The 14,811-nt window shown below is 37.1% G+C and overlaps 1 pseudogene; it reads right to left on the bottom strand.

The window, feature by feature from the left end:
- Window positions 1-14,371, bottom strand: LOC139180324 (olfactory receptor 5W2-like; annotated as a pseudogene).
- Between the last annotated feature and the right edge of the window lie 440 nt (window positions 14,372-14,811).

Raw genomic sequence — 14,811 nt, 5'->3', positions numbered from 1 at the left:
TTAGTTTTCCTGGTGCTTTGAAGACACTAAAACAATTTTAGGCAGACACATACTACCCAGACGATCTTCTTCAAAATACGGTTGTCTCTTCTTCCAACCTATTATGACATGGAGTTCATTGCATGGTATGGTACTGAAGTATTTTATAGCTTCCAGGTGCTGTGAAAATGAGGGGAGAACCAGTGGGTGGATAAAGATAGTTGTTCTACAAGCAGGGTGGCACTTTTAGTAACATAAAGATTAATAATGTACTGAGATACTCTAGAAAATATGCACTTATATCCATTACATAAGTGAAGTTGCTCAGTCGTGTCCGACTCTTTGCGACCCCATGGATGGTAGCCTACCAGGCTGCACTGTCCACGGGATTTTCTATACAAGAATACTGGAGTAGGCTGCCATTTCCTTCTCCAGGGGATCTTCCCAACCCAGGGATCAAACCTGGGTCTCCTGCATTGCAGACACATGGTTTACTGTCTGAGCCACCAGGGAAGCCCCTTACATAAACATATAATATCCATTATATAAACATATAAAAGGGGGAGGAGCTAAGATGGTGGAGGAGTAGGACCGGAAGAACATTTTCTCCCCCACAAATTTATCAAAAGAACATTTAAACGCCGAGTAAATTCCACAAAACAACTTCTGAATGCCGGCAGAGGACATCAGGTACCCAGAAAAGCAACCCAAGTCTTCGAAAGGAGGTAGGAAAAAATATAAAAGACAAAAAAAGAGACAAAAGAGGGAGGGACGGAGTTCCATCCTGGGAAGGGAGTCTTAAAAAGAGAGAAGTTTCCAAACACCAGGAAACCTTCTCACTGCCAAATCTGTTCCGAGCCTTGGAAGCACAGAGGGCAACATAACAGGGAGGAAAAATAAATAAACAATTAAAATCCACATATTGCAAGCCCTAAGGTAACTCCCTCAGCAGAGAAGCAGCGCAGACGCCTGGACATGCCACTAGCAAGCGGGGGCTGGGCAGGGAGGCACGGCGCGGGCTGCATTGCTTAGAGTAAAGATCTGGCCTGAATACCCCGAGCACTATCTGAGGGAAATAATTTGGGCTAGCAAACCAGACTGTGGGATATCTACCATGTGAAAAACCAGCCCTAACCTAAGATACCGCCAGGCCCATGCACGGAACAAAGGACTGAACAGAGATAGCCAGTGGCAGACCATCCCCCCCTGGTGACAGGCAGCCAGAGCCGGAAGGGGACAATCGCAGCCCCAGAGAGACATTATCTATAAAACTGTAAGCAGGCTTCTTTGCTAGCTAAAACTTCTTGGGGGTCTGGACGGTCAACATCTGCCTGAGAAGGTGTGCCGGTTGCACACCCAGATAACCGAGTGGCGGGGAGGCGATAAGTCGCAGCAATCACGCGAGCCAAACACTTCATCACCTGAGCTGCTCGGATCTGGGAAGGGCACAAAACGCAGGCCCAACTGAGTCTGCACCTCTGAGGACTACCCAAGTGCCTGAACCTGAGCGGCTTGGACCTGGGAAGTGCAGGCAGCCCAGGGCCGGCCACGGATGGTTCCCAGTGGAGCAACCTAGAGCCGGAGCATCCTGGGCAGGGAGGCTACACGTACCGTGAACGGGGGCAGACCCAGTGTGGCTGAGGCACTGCGAGCACACGCCAGTGTTATTTGTTTGCAGCATCCCTCCCTACCTCCCCACAGCGCGACTGAACAAGTGAGCCTAAAAAAAAAAACAAGAAAAAGTGTCCTCCACCGTCCCCTTTGTGTCAGGGCGGAAACCAGACACTGAAGAGACCAGCAAACAGAAGAAGCTATAACAGAGGGAACCACCTTGGAAGCTTCAGGCAATAGATTAAAACCCTGTGGTTAGTACCAACTACATAGGAAGGGGCCTATAGATCTTGAGAAATATAAGTCAGACCAAGGAACTAGCCAAAAATGAACTGAACCCACACTACTCACAGCAAAACCAGAGAAAAGTCCTAGATATATTTTTACTATTTTTACGATCATTCTTTCTTTATTTATTTTTATTTTTTTAATTTTTAAAAAAAATTTTAAGTCCTCGATTATTCCTTTAATTTCCATTTTTATAACCGGTTATTTTGCAAAAAAAAAAAGACCCTATTTTTTTTAAAGCAAACTTCATATATATATTTTTTATAGTTTTTTTGACCTTGTTTTTTTTTTTTTTTCCCTTCTTTTCTTTAACACTGTATTTTTGAAATTCCAAACTCTACTCTAAATTTTTAATTTTACCTTTTTGGTATTTGTTATCAATTTTGTACCTATAGTATTTTTTTATAATTTCTGTGACCCTTTTTTCTTTTTTCTTTTTCTCTGTTTCTTTCTCTTCTTTTAAATAACATTGTATATCTGAAATTCCAAACTCTACTCTAGATTTTTAATTTATGCTTTTTGGTATTTGTTATCAATTTTGTCCCTGTATTTTCTTTATAATTTATGCGACCTTGTTTGTTTTTGTTTCTTCATTTTTTCTCTATTTCTTTTCCTTCTTCTTTTCTTTAACATCGTATTTTTGAAATTCCAAACTCTACTCTAGATTTTTAATTTTTGCTTTTATGTATTTGTTACCAATTTTTTACCTTTAAGGACCCAATCTTTAGTACCCATTTCTCACTAGGGAGCAAGATTACTGGCTTGACTGCTCTCTCTCCCTTTGGACACTCCTTTTTCTCCACCAGGTCACCTGTGTCTCCTCCCTAACCCCTCTCTAATCTACCCAACTCTGTGAATTTCTGTGTGTTCCAGACGGTGGAGAACACTTAGGGAACTGATTACTGGCTGGATCTGTCTCCCTCCTTTTCATTCCCCATTTTTATCCTCCTGGCCACCTCTGTCACCTTCCTCCTTCTTCTCTTCTCTGTATAACTCCGTGAACAACTCTGAGCGGTCCAGTTGTGGAGTGCACATAAGGAAGAGATTACTGGCTAGCCCACCCTCTCCTCTATTGATTCCACCTCATCTCATTCGGGTCACCTCTAACTCCCTCCTCCCTCTTCTCTTCTCCATGTAACGCTGTGAACCTCTCTGGGTGATTTGCATGGTAGAGAAACTTTTCATCTTTAACGTAGATGTTTTATCAATGGTGCTGTATAGAAGGAGAAGCTTTGAAACTACTGTAAAAATAAGACTGATAACTGGAAACAGGAGGCTTAAGTCCAAACCCTGACTCCAGGGAACTCCTGACTCCAAGGAACATTAATTGACAGGAGCTCATCAAATGCCTCCATACTGGCACTGAAACCAAGCACCACAAAAGGACCAACAAGTTTCAGGGCAAGACATACCAAGCAAATTCTCCAGCAACAAGGAACACAGCCCTGAGCTCCAAGATACAGGAAGCCCAAAGTCACCCCAAAACCACAGACATCCCATAACACATTACTGGACATTTCATTGCACTCCAGAGAGAAGAAATACAGCTCTACCCACCAGAACACCAATACAAGCTTCCCTAACCAGGAAACCTTGACAAGCCACCTGTACAAACTCACACAGAGCGAGGAAATGCCACAATAAAGAAAACTCCACAAACTGCCAGAATACAGAAAGGACACCCCAAACTCAGCAATTTAAACAAGATGAAGAGACAGAGGAATACCCAGCAGATAAAGGAACAGGATAAATGCCCACCAAACCAAACAAAAGAGGAAGAGATAGGGAATCTACCTGATAAAGAATTCCGAATAATGATAGTGAAATTGATCCAAAATCTTGAAATCAAAATGGAATCACAGATAAATAACCTGGAGACAAGGATTGAGAAGATGCAAGAAAGGTTTAACAAGGACCTAGAAGAAGTAAAAGAGAGTCAATATATAATGAATAATGCAATAAATGAAATTAAAAACACTCTGGAGGCAACAGATAGTAGAATAACAGAGGCAGAAGATAGGATTAGTGAATTAGAAAATAGAATGGTAGAAATAAATGAATCAGAGATGATAAAAGAAAAACGAATTAAAAGAAATGAGGACAATCTCAGAGACCACCAAGACAATATTAAACGCTACAGCATTCGAATCATAGGGGTCCCAGAAGAAGAAGACAAAAAGAAAGACCATGAGAAAATACTTGAAGAGATAATAGTTGAAAACTTCCCTAAAATGAGGAAGGAAATAATCACCCAAGTCCAAGAAACTCAGAGAGTCCCAAACAGGATAAACCCAAGGCGAAACACCCCAAGACACATATTAATCAAATTAACAAAGATCAAACACAAAGAACAAATATTAAAAGCAGCAAGGGAAAAACAACAAATAACACACAAGGGAATTCCCATAAGGATAACAGCTGATCTTTCAATAGAAACTCTTCAAGCCAGGAGGGAATGGCAAGACATACTTAAAGTGATGAAAGAAAATAACCTACAGCCCAGATTATTGTACCCAGCAAGGATCTCATTCAAATATGAAGGAGAAATCAAAAGCTTTTCAGACAAGCAAAAGCTGAGAGAATTCAGCACCACCAAACCAGCTCACCAACAAATACTAAAGGATATTCTCTAGACAGGAAACACAAAAATGGTGTATAAAATTGAATCCAAAACAATAAAGTAAATGGCAATGGGATCATACTTATCAATAATTACCTTAAACGTAAATGGGTTGAATGCCCCAACCAGTAGACAAAGACTGGCTGAATGGATACAAAAACAAGACCCCTACATATGTTGTCTACGAGAGACCCACCTCAAAACGGGACACATACAGACTGAAAGTGAAGGGCTGGAAAAAGATTTTCCATGCAAATAGGGACCAAAAGAAAGCAGGAGTAGCAATACTTATATCAGATAAAACAGACTTTAAAACAAAGGCTGTGAAAAGAGACAAAGATGGTCACTACATAATGATCAAAGGATCAATCCAAGAAGAAGATATAACAATTACAAATATATATGCACCCAACATGGGAGCGCCACAATATGTAAGACGAATGTTAATAAGTATGAAAGGAGAAATTAACAATAACACAATAATAGTGGGAGACTTTAATATCCCACTCACACCTATGGATAGATCATCTAAACAGAAAATTAACAAGGAAAAACAAACTTTAAATGATACAATAGACCAGTTAGACCTAATTGATATCTATAGGACATTTCATCCCCAAACAATGAATTTCACCTTTTTCTCAAGCGCACATGGAACCTTCTCCAGGATAGATCACATCCTGGGCCATAAATCTAGCCTTGGTTAATTCAAAAAAAATAGAAACCATTCCAAGCATCTTCTCTGACCACAATGCAGTAAGATTAGATCTCAATTACAGGAGAAAAACTATTAAAAATTCCAACATATGGAGGCTGAACAACACGCTGCTGAATAACCAACAAATCACAGAAGAAATCAAAAAAGAAATCAAAATTTGCATAGAAACTAATGAAAATGAAAACACAACAACCCAAATCCTATAGGACACTTTAAAAGCAGTCCTAAGGGGAAAGTTCATAGCAATACAGGCATACCTCAAGAAACAAGAAAAAAGTTAAATAAATAACCTAATCCTAAACCTAAAGCAACTAGAAAAGGAAGAAATGAAGAACCCCAGGGGTAGTAGAAGGAAAGAAATCTTAAAAATTAGGGCAGAAATAAATGCAAAAGAAACAAAAGAAACCATAGCAAAAATCAACAAAGCCAAAAGCTGGTTCTTTGAAAGGATAAATAACATTGACAAACCATTAGCCAGACTCATCAAGAAACAAAGGGAGAAAAATCAAATCAATAAAATTAGAAATGAAAATGGAGAGATCACAACAGACAATGCAGAAATAGAAAGGATCATAAGAGACTACTATCAACAATTATATGCCAATAAAATGGACAACGTGGAAGAAATGGACAAATTCTTAGAAAAGTACAACTTTCCAAAACTGGACCAGGAAGAAATAGAAAATCTTAACAGACCCATCACAAGCACGGAAATTGAAACTGTAATCAAAAATCTTCCAGTAAACAAAAGCTCAGGACCAGACGGCTTCACAGCTGAATTCTACCAAAAATTTAGAGGAGAGCTAACACCTATCCTGCTCAAACTCTTCCAGAAAATTGCAGAGGGAGGTAAACTTCCAAACTCAGTCTATGAGGCCGTCATCACCCTAATACCAAAACCTGACAAAGATCCCACAAAAAAAGAAAACTACAGGCCAATATCACTGAAGAACATAGATGCAAAAATCCTTAACAAAATTCTAGCAATCAGAATCCAACAACACATTAAAAAGATCATACACCATGACCAAGTGGGCTTTATCCCAGGGATGCAAGGATTCTTCAATACCCACAAATCAATCAATGTAATACACCACATTAACAAATTGAAAAATAAAAACCATATGATTATCTCAATAGATGCAGAGAAAGCCTTTGACAAAATTCAACATCCATTTATGATGAAAACTCTCCAGAAAGCAGGAATAGAAGGAACATACCTCAACATAATAAAAGCTATATATGACAAACCCATAGCAAACATTATCCTCAATGGTGAAAAATTGAAAGCATTTCCTCTAAAGTCAGGAACAAGACAAGGGTGCCCACTTTCACCATTACTATTCAACGTAGTTTTGGAAGTTTTGGCCACAGCAATCAGAGCAGAAAAAGAAGTAAAAGTATTCCAAATTGGAAAAAAAGAAGTAAAACTCTCACTATTTGCAGATGACATGATCCTCTACATAGAAAACCCTAAAGACTCCACCAGAAAATTACAATAATCAATGATTATAGTAAAGTTGCAGGATATAAAATCAACACTCAGAAATCCCTTGCATTCCTATACACTAATAATGAGAAAACAGAAAGAGAAATTAAGGAAACAATTCCATTCACCATTGCAATGGAAAGAATAAAATACTTAGGAATATATCTACCTAAAGAAACTAAAGACCTATATATAGAAAACTATAAAGCACTGGTGAAAGAAATCAAAGAGGGCACTAATAGATGGAGAAATATACCATGTTCATGGATTGGAAGAATCAATATAGTGAAAATGAGTATACTACCCAAAGCAATTTATAGATTCAATGCAATCCCTATCAAGCTACCAATGGTATTCTTCACAGAGCTAGAACAAATAATTTCACAATTTGTATGGAAATACAAAAAACCTCGAATAGCCAAAGCTATCTTGAGAAAGAAGAATGGAACTGGAGGAATCAACCTACCTGACTTCAGGCTCTATTAGAAAGCCACAGTTATCAAGAGAGTATGGTACTGGCACAAAGACAGAAATATAGATCAATGGAACAAAATAGAAAGCCCAGAGATAAATCCATGCACATATGGACACCTTATCTTTGACAAAGGAGGCAAGAATATACAATGGATTAAAGAGAATCTCTTTAACAAGTGGTGCTGGGAAAACTGGTCAACCACTTGTAAAAGAATGAAACTAGAACACTTTCTAACACCATACACAGAAATAAACTCAAAATGGATTAAAGATCTAAACATAAGACCAGAAACTATAAAACTCCTAGAGGAGAACATAGGCAAAACACTCTCTGACATACATCACAGCAGGATCCTCTATGACCCACCTCCCAGAATATTGGAAATAAAAGCAAAAATAAACAAATGGGACCTAATTAAACTTAAAAGCTTCTGCACAACAAAGGAAACTATTAGCAAGGTGAAAAGGCAGCCCTCAGAATGGGAGAAAATAATAGCAAATGAAGCAACTGACAAACAACTAATCTCAAAAATATGCTAGCAACTCCTACAGCTCAACTCCAGAAAAATAAATGACCCAATCAAAAAATGGGCCAAAGACCTAAATAGACATTTTTCCAAAGAAGACATACAGATGGCTAACAAACATATGAAAAGATGCTCAACATCACTCATTATCAGAGAAATGCAAATCAAAACCACTATGAGGTACCATTTCAGGCCAGTCAGAATGGCTGCGATCCAAAAGTCTACAAGCAATAAATGCTGGAGAGGTGTGGAGAAAAGGGAACTCTCTTACACTGTTGGTGGGAATGCAAACTAGTACAGCCACTATGGAGAACAGTGTGGAGATTCCTTAAAATACTGGAAATAGAACTGCCTTATGACCCAGCAATCCCACTGCTGGGCATACACACTGAGGAAACCAGAAGGGAAAGAGACACGTGTACCCCAATGTTCATCGCAGCACTGTTTATAATAGCCAGGACATGGAAACAACCTAGATGCCCATCAGGAGATGAATGGATAAGAAAGCAGTGGTACATATACACAATGGAGTATTACTCGGCCATTAAAAAGAATGCATTTGAATCAGTTCTAATGAGGTGGATGAAACTGGAGCCTATTTTACAGAGTGAAGTAAGCCAGAAAGAAAAACACCAATACAGTATACTAATGCATATATATGGAATTTAGAAAGATGGTATCAATAACCCTGTGTACGAGACAGCAAAAGAGACACTGATGTATAGATCAGTCTTATGGACTCTGTGGGAGAAGGAGAGGGTGGGGAGATTTGGGAGAATGGCATTGAAACATGTATAATATCATGTATGAAATGAGTCGCCAATCCAGGTTCAATGCAGGATACAGGATGCTTGGGGCTGGTGCACTGGGATGACCCAGAGGGATGGTATGGGGAAAGAGGAAGGAGGAGGGTTCAGGATGGGGAACACAGGTATACCTGTGGTGGATTCATTTCTATATTTGGCAAAACTAATACAATATTGTAAAGTTTAAAAATAAAATAAAAAAAACATATAATAAACCCTTTATAAGAAACTTTTATAATTAAAAATTAAAATTAATAGTTTCCTACAATCTCATAGTGAATGTACTGTGTTTATGGAATAGCGTTTTAGATTATAATATACACATAGAAAATTTTCATCTAAATCAGTACTATTTTTGGAATTCCATTTAATGGGCTTAAAATTCCCTTCTCTTTATATCATTCCCACTAGAGCCAATAAAATGAGCCAATATTTGCAATGCAGTCTTTAGTTGGTGAAATAAATATATATCGTAAGCATGAAGAATGATTAATGTGTTCATTAACTCTTAATTAATGGCAATCCATCAACTCCCTATTTTACTTGACTTTAATATATTCCTGTCAATGTTTTATGCCATGTTTCTCGCCATAAGCAACAATTCAAAAGATATTTGGCTGAACTGATAAAATATACCAGGAGTAGAACATTTCAACCTTTTATATTATACAATAATTCTAAGATGTTTCCACCATGAGAACTCTTTTTAACATGCTATGGTGTTTCACAAATACCACTCTGAATAACAAAGGAATTTTGTAAGTTTATATTTCCATTCTGAAATAATTTCACATAAGGACTTTTTAAAATGACATCTAGAAAATTTAAGACTATCAGAGGTCTTTTAACCTTATACTTTTAATGAATAAATAAGAGTGTTCTGTCCTTTATGGTATTTCAAATATATGTTTGTATCCTCACTTTCTGTGCTTTATCCTTCAGGAAACCAGATTCAAGGTATATGAAGCATCAAATATCAAGAACTTATAATTTCTTACATCTAGTACAATTAATGTCTTTATAAAAGTCTGTTAACTTTTTGTCGACAACCATTTCTGCACCTTCCCAAAACTGTTGTTATATGCATACAATAGTTATATTATATTTTGATATATAGGGCTTCCATGGGGGCTCAGCTGGTAAAGAATCCACCTGCATATTGTGATACACACACACACACACACACACACACACACATATATATATATTTAAGGCACTTAGCAAGTTTTCAGTTAATTTTGTGTTTCTGAGATATAAGTAATAGCCAAAAAAGGTTGTCTAGTATTTTTAGATTAATATATATTTGCTTATTTTATGCTTCAGGCAACTGTCAGTGCTTTGCTTAACAAGGATGGAATGCCTTGTTCTTTACCAAAGAATGAGCACAAATAGTGTGATATAAAATAATGCTTTAGATAAGTGGATGTTTGTGAAACACAAAGAGACAAAAAAGCGGCACTTAGGGTGGAGAATGAGAGAGAAGGGAGGAAAAGTATCTTGGAAGAAGTGCAGAAGAATTGATAGTTGATAACAAAAACACAATATTGTATTTTAGCAAGTTTCTTTCTATACTTTCCATAGGGCTTTATAATCTTATCTTTAGACTTCTTTCCTTCTCATTTTTTAATATAGCTACTTCAAATGTAATTGATAGATACCACATATAGTTATAAGGTATACAATGTGATGAAGTGATATATGTATACTTTGTAAAATGATCATCACAATAAGGTTAATTAATATATGCCTAACATCACATAGTTACCATTTTGAGTGTCTGTATGGTGAGGACAGTTAAAATCTACTCTTTTAGCAAACTTCAAGTTTATACTACAGTATTGTTAACTGGAGTCATCATGTAGATTAAATCCCCTAAACTTATTGAATAAATAATAGAAAATTTGTGCACTTTGACCAACATAACCCTTTTCTCCTGTTTTTCAGCCCCTAGCAACAACCAATCTACTCTCTACTTGTATGAAATTTATTTATTTACTTAGGCTACACCACAAGGCTTTCAAGGATCTTAGTTCCCTGACCAGAGATCAAACCTGGGCCTGGGCATTGAAAGCACCAAGTCCTATTCATTGGACTTCCAGGGAATTCCTGAGTTTTACCTTTTAGATTCTATCTCTATGTGAGGTCATGCAGTACTTATCTTCCTCTGTATGAATTATTTCACTTAGTATGTTGCCTTCACGGGTCTTCCATGTTGTAGCAAATATGACTTCTTCTGACAAACATGGACTTGTATATTTCACAACCTGAATAACTGTCAAATCCTTTATCTACTATTCTTCCATCTCTCAAATTCAGTCTTATTTAGATTTGACTGAATATCTCTATTCAAAGATGATTTTATTTTGGACAAGATTTAGATATTTTTGCTTTGAAATTATAGCCCTGTATGTATTACTTCATGATGAATTTGAGGTTATAATGAGTTACTTGACCATTTAATTAATATGTTATTTGTGTTAGCTTATATTTAATAGTATTTAAAATACAAGATGTGCTATAGTATATAAAGAATCTACATGCTCAAAAATCACTGAGTAAATGCACAATAAGGCTCAGCATAATTGAAATAATGTTTGAATAAAAACTAAACAAAAATTAGCATAATGGAAAAGTCAAAAATGTTTTTCATTTAAACTAAAGGCCATGTACAAATTCTGGAAAGATAATTAAACATGACATGTGAGAGGAACAATAATAGATTTATGATTGAGATTTAGTGTAATACTACTCTAAGAAGTTGAAAAATTATGTTTGTCATGTATTCTACCATATAATTTTAATAAATCGTCTGTCACTATATGTGTGTGGATGCATGTTTATTCACATACACCTAACATAAATATTTAAAGCCATTTATTTTTCAATTTTTCTTTTTTTTAATTTTATTTTTTCATTTATTTATTTATTTATTTTTGGCATTATCCATTTTAAAAAATTTTTATTTATTTATTTATTTTAATGTCCGTAAAATGAACTTATTATTATCTTTACAGTGTTACATTTATATGATTGGGCATGTTTTGAAAGGTTTTATTTTTTAGAGAAGTTTTAGATTTACAACAAAATTGAGAGGAAGATGTAGAGCTTTGATCTTATACTCCTTACTGTCACAGATGCATAACCTCCCAGTTATCAACACCACTCACCAAAATGGTGAATTTGTTCCAATAGATGAATCTTCATTGATGTATCTTAATCACGCAATGTCCATAATTTACCTTAGGTGTCACTCTAGGTACTGTGCATTCTGTGATTCTGGTCAAATGTGTAATGACTTAATCCCTCATTGCACTTCTGCACAGAGTATTTTCACTGCCCTAAGGATCCTCTCTGCTGTCTATTCATTTCGTCCCCACTGCCCTCACCCATGGCAAACATGGATTTTCTGATTGTCTCTGATGTTTTGCCTTTTCCAGAATGTCATAGAGTTGTAATTATATAGTATGTAGCTTTTTCTGGTTGTCTTTTTTCACTTAGTAACATGCATCTAAGGTTCCTCTGTGTCTTTTCAGAGCTAATAGCCCATTTCTTTTTAGCTTTGAATAAAATTCCTTTGTCTGGATGGAGTATTACTCAGCCATTAAAAAGAATACATTAGAATCAGTTCTAATGAGGTGGATGAAACTGGAGCCTATTATACAGAGTGAAGTAAGCCAGAAGGAAAAACACCAATACAGTATACTAACGCATATATATGGAATTTAGAAAGATGGTAACAATAACCCGGTGTACGAGACAGCAAAAGAGACACTGATGTATAGAACAGTCTTATGGACTCTGTGGGAGAGGGAGAGGGTGGGAAGATTTGGGAGAATGACATTGAAACATGTAAAATATCATGTAAGAAACGAGTTGCCAGTCCAGGTTCGATGCACGATACTGGATGCTTGGGGCTAGTGCACTGGGACGACCCAGAGGGATGGTATGGGGAGGGAGGAGGGGGGAGGGTTCAGGATGGGGAACACATGTATACCTGTGGTGGATTCATTTTGATATTTGGCAAAACTAATACAATTATGTAAAGTTAAAAAAAAAGAAAGAATGCTTAAAAAAAAAAATAAACACATTTTTTTTACCATACAAATCAACAATTTATCCAAAGGACTTGAAAACATGCATCTACATAAAAATATGCATAACGATATTTATGGCTGATTTATTCATAATCGTTAAAATTTTGAAGCAACCAAGACGTCCTTCAGTAGGTGAACAGATAAATAAACTGTGGTACATCCAGACAAAGGAATGTTATTCAAAGCTAAATTTTATTTTTTAACTTTACAATATGGTATTGGTTTTGCCGTATATCAAAATGAATCCACCATGGGTATACATGTGTTCCCCATCCTGAACCCTCCTCCCTCCTCCGTCCCCATACCATCCCTCTGGGTCGTCCCAGTGCACCAGCCCCAAGCATCCAGTATCATGCATTGAACCTGGACTGGTGATTCATTTCATATATGATATTACACATGTTTCAATGCCATTCTCCCCAATCATCCCACCCTCTTCCTTTCCAACAGAGTCCAAAAGACTGTTCTATACATCACTGTCTCTTTTGCTGTCTCGTATACAGGGTTATTGTTACCATCTTTCTAAATTCCATATATATATGTTAGTATACTGTATTGGTGTTTTTCTTTCTGGCTAACTTCACCCTGTATAATAGGCTCCAGTTTCATCCACCTCATTAGAACTGATTCAAATGTATTCTTTTTAATGGCTGAGTAATACTCCATTGTGTATATGTACCATAGCTTTCTTTTCCATTCATCTGCTGATGGACATCTAGGTTGCTTCCATGTCCTGGCTATTATAAACAGTGCTGTGATGAACATTGGGGTACACGTGTCTCTTTCAATTCTGGTTTCCTCAGTGTGTATGCCCAGTAGTGGGGTTGCCTTTTGGCTAAGATCAAGTGTAGTATTTTTCAATTTTTCAAAGGCCTCTTTCACATCCTTCTTTCATAGACTGTAAATCAGAGGGTTTAACATGGAAATCACAAGGGTGTAAAACAGCAAGGTCATTTTGTCTTGATCTAGAGAATAGGAAGAATTTCGTCTGAAATACAAAAAGAGCATAGTTCCCTGGAAAATTGCCACAGCAGTTAGGTGGGAGATGCAGGTAGAGAAAGCTTTGAATTTCCCCTCAGCAGAGTGGATCTTCAAGACAGGTAGGATAATATAACAACAAGAGACAAGGATTCCTGAAATGGTACTGAGTTCAATGAAGCCAAAAACCATGAATGTCACTAACTCATTGACCTGTGCATCTGAGAAAATATCAACAGGAGAGGAGGAACATCACAAAAAAAGTGGTTAATCTCATTTGGCCCACAGAAGCATAAGCGGAATGCTAATGTCGTGTGGATCAAGGCATCTGTCATTCCCACCAGGTAAACCCCAGCCATGATCAAGGAGCACACCCCGCTGGACATGCTGACTGCATAGAGCAAGGGGCTGCTGATGGCCTTGTACTGCTCATAGGCCATCACTGCCAGCAGGAGACACTCAGAATCAGCAAAGATACAGAAGACCAAAAATTGCAGGGCACAGTCATAGAGATTGACTTTTTCTTGGAAAATAGGTCCACCAGCATCTTGGGGCCAATGCCTGTGGAATTGCAGAGGTCACAGAAGGAGAGGTGGCTGAGGAAAAAGTACATGGGTGTGTGCAGCTAGGGATCCATCCTATTCAGGGTTATCATTCCAAGGTTTGCCAGAAGATTGATGAGATAAACAAGTAGGAATATGATAAATAGGGTCACTTTGTTCAAAGTGTTATTAGTAATTCCCAAGAAAATGAATTCAGTCACAAAGGAGCAATTGTCTCCTTCCATTATTTTTAGATCTTGTATAAACACTTGAGAAATTGATGAAAAAAAATGGCACATTCATGTGTAACACTTCTACGCATCTGTAAAATTCATAAGGCAGAACATGTTTTTTTTTTCTTCTGCAATTGTGTTTTTATATTCAGAAAAATATGCACACACACAAATTAAAGAGGCATAGCCCTCTATTCTGCAAGAATAAAATGAATTTGAGAAAAACCTTTTTGAAAGATTGATGTAAATCTAGATGCCATCCACAAGTTTTGTCATTTTTTACCAGCTCTTTTCTGAGCCTTACATTTTTTTTAAGCTTAGGGAGTAGATCTAGAGTAATATACCTTTTTTTCCCCTCTTGAAAACCATATGAAAGAGACTCCAATGATAGAGAGGCTAGTCTCTAACACTTAGGATTAAGTATTTTCAGTGCTTGAAAATATTCACTTGGG

This window comes from Bos indicus, chromosome 28, assembly GCF_029378745.1.
Source record: "Bos indicus isolate NIAB-ARS_2022 breed Sahiwal x Tharparkar chromosome 28, NIAB-ARS_B.indTharparkar_mat_pri_1.0, whole genome shotgun sequence".
Taxonomy (NCBI): domain Eukaryota; kingdom Metazoa; phylum Chordata; class Mammalia; order Artiodactyla; family Bovidae; genus Bos; species Bos indicus.
This window is presented reverse-complemented; position numbering and strand designations above follow the sequence as displayed.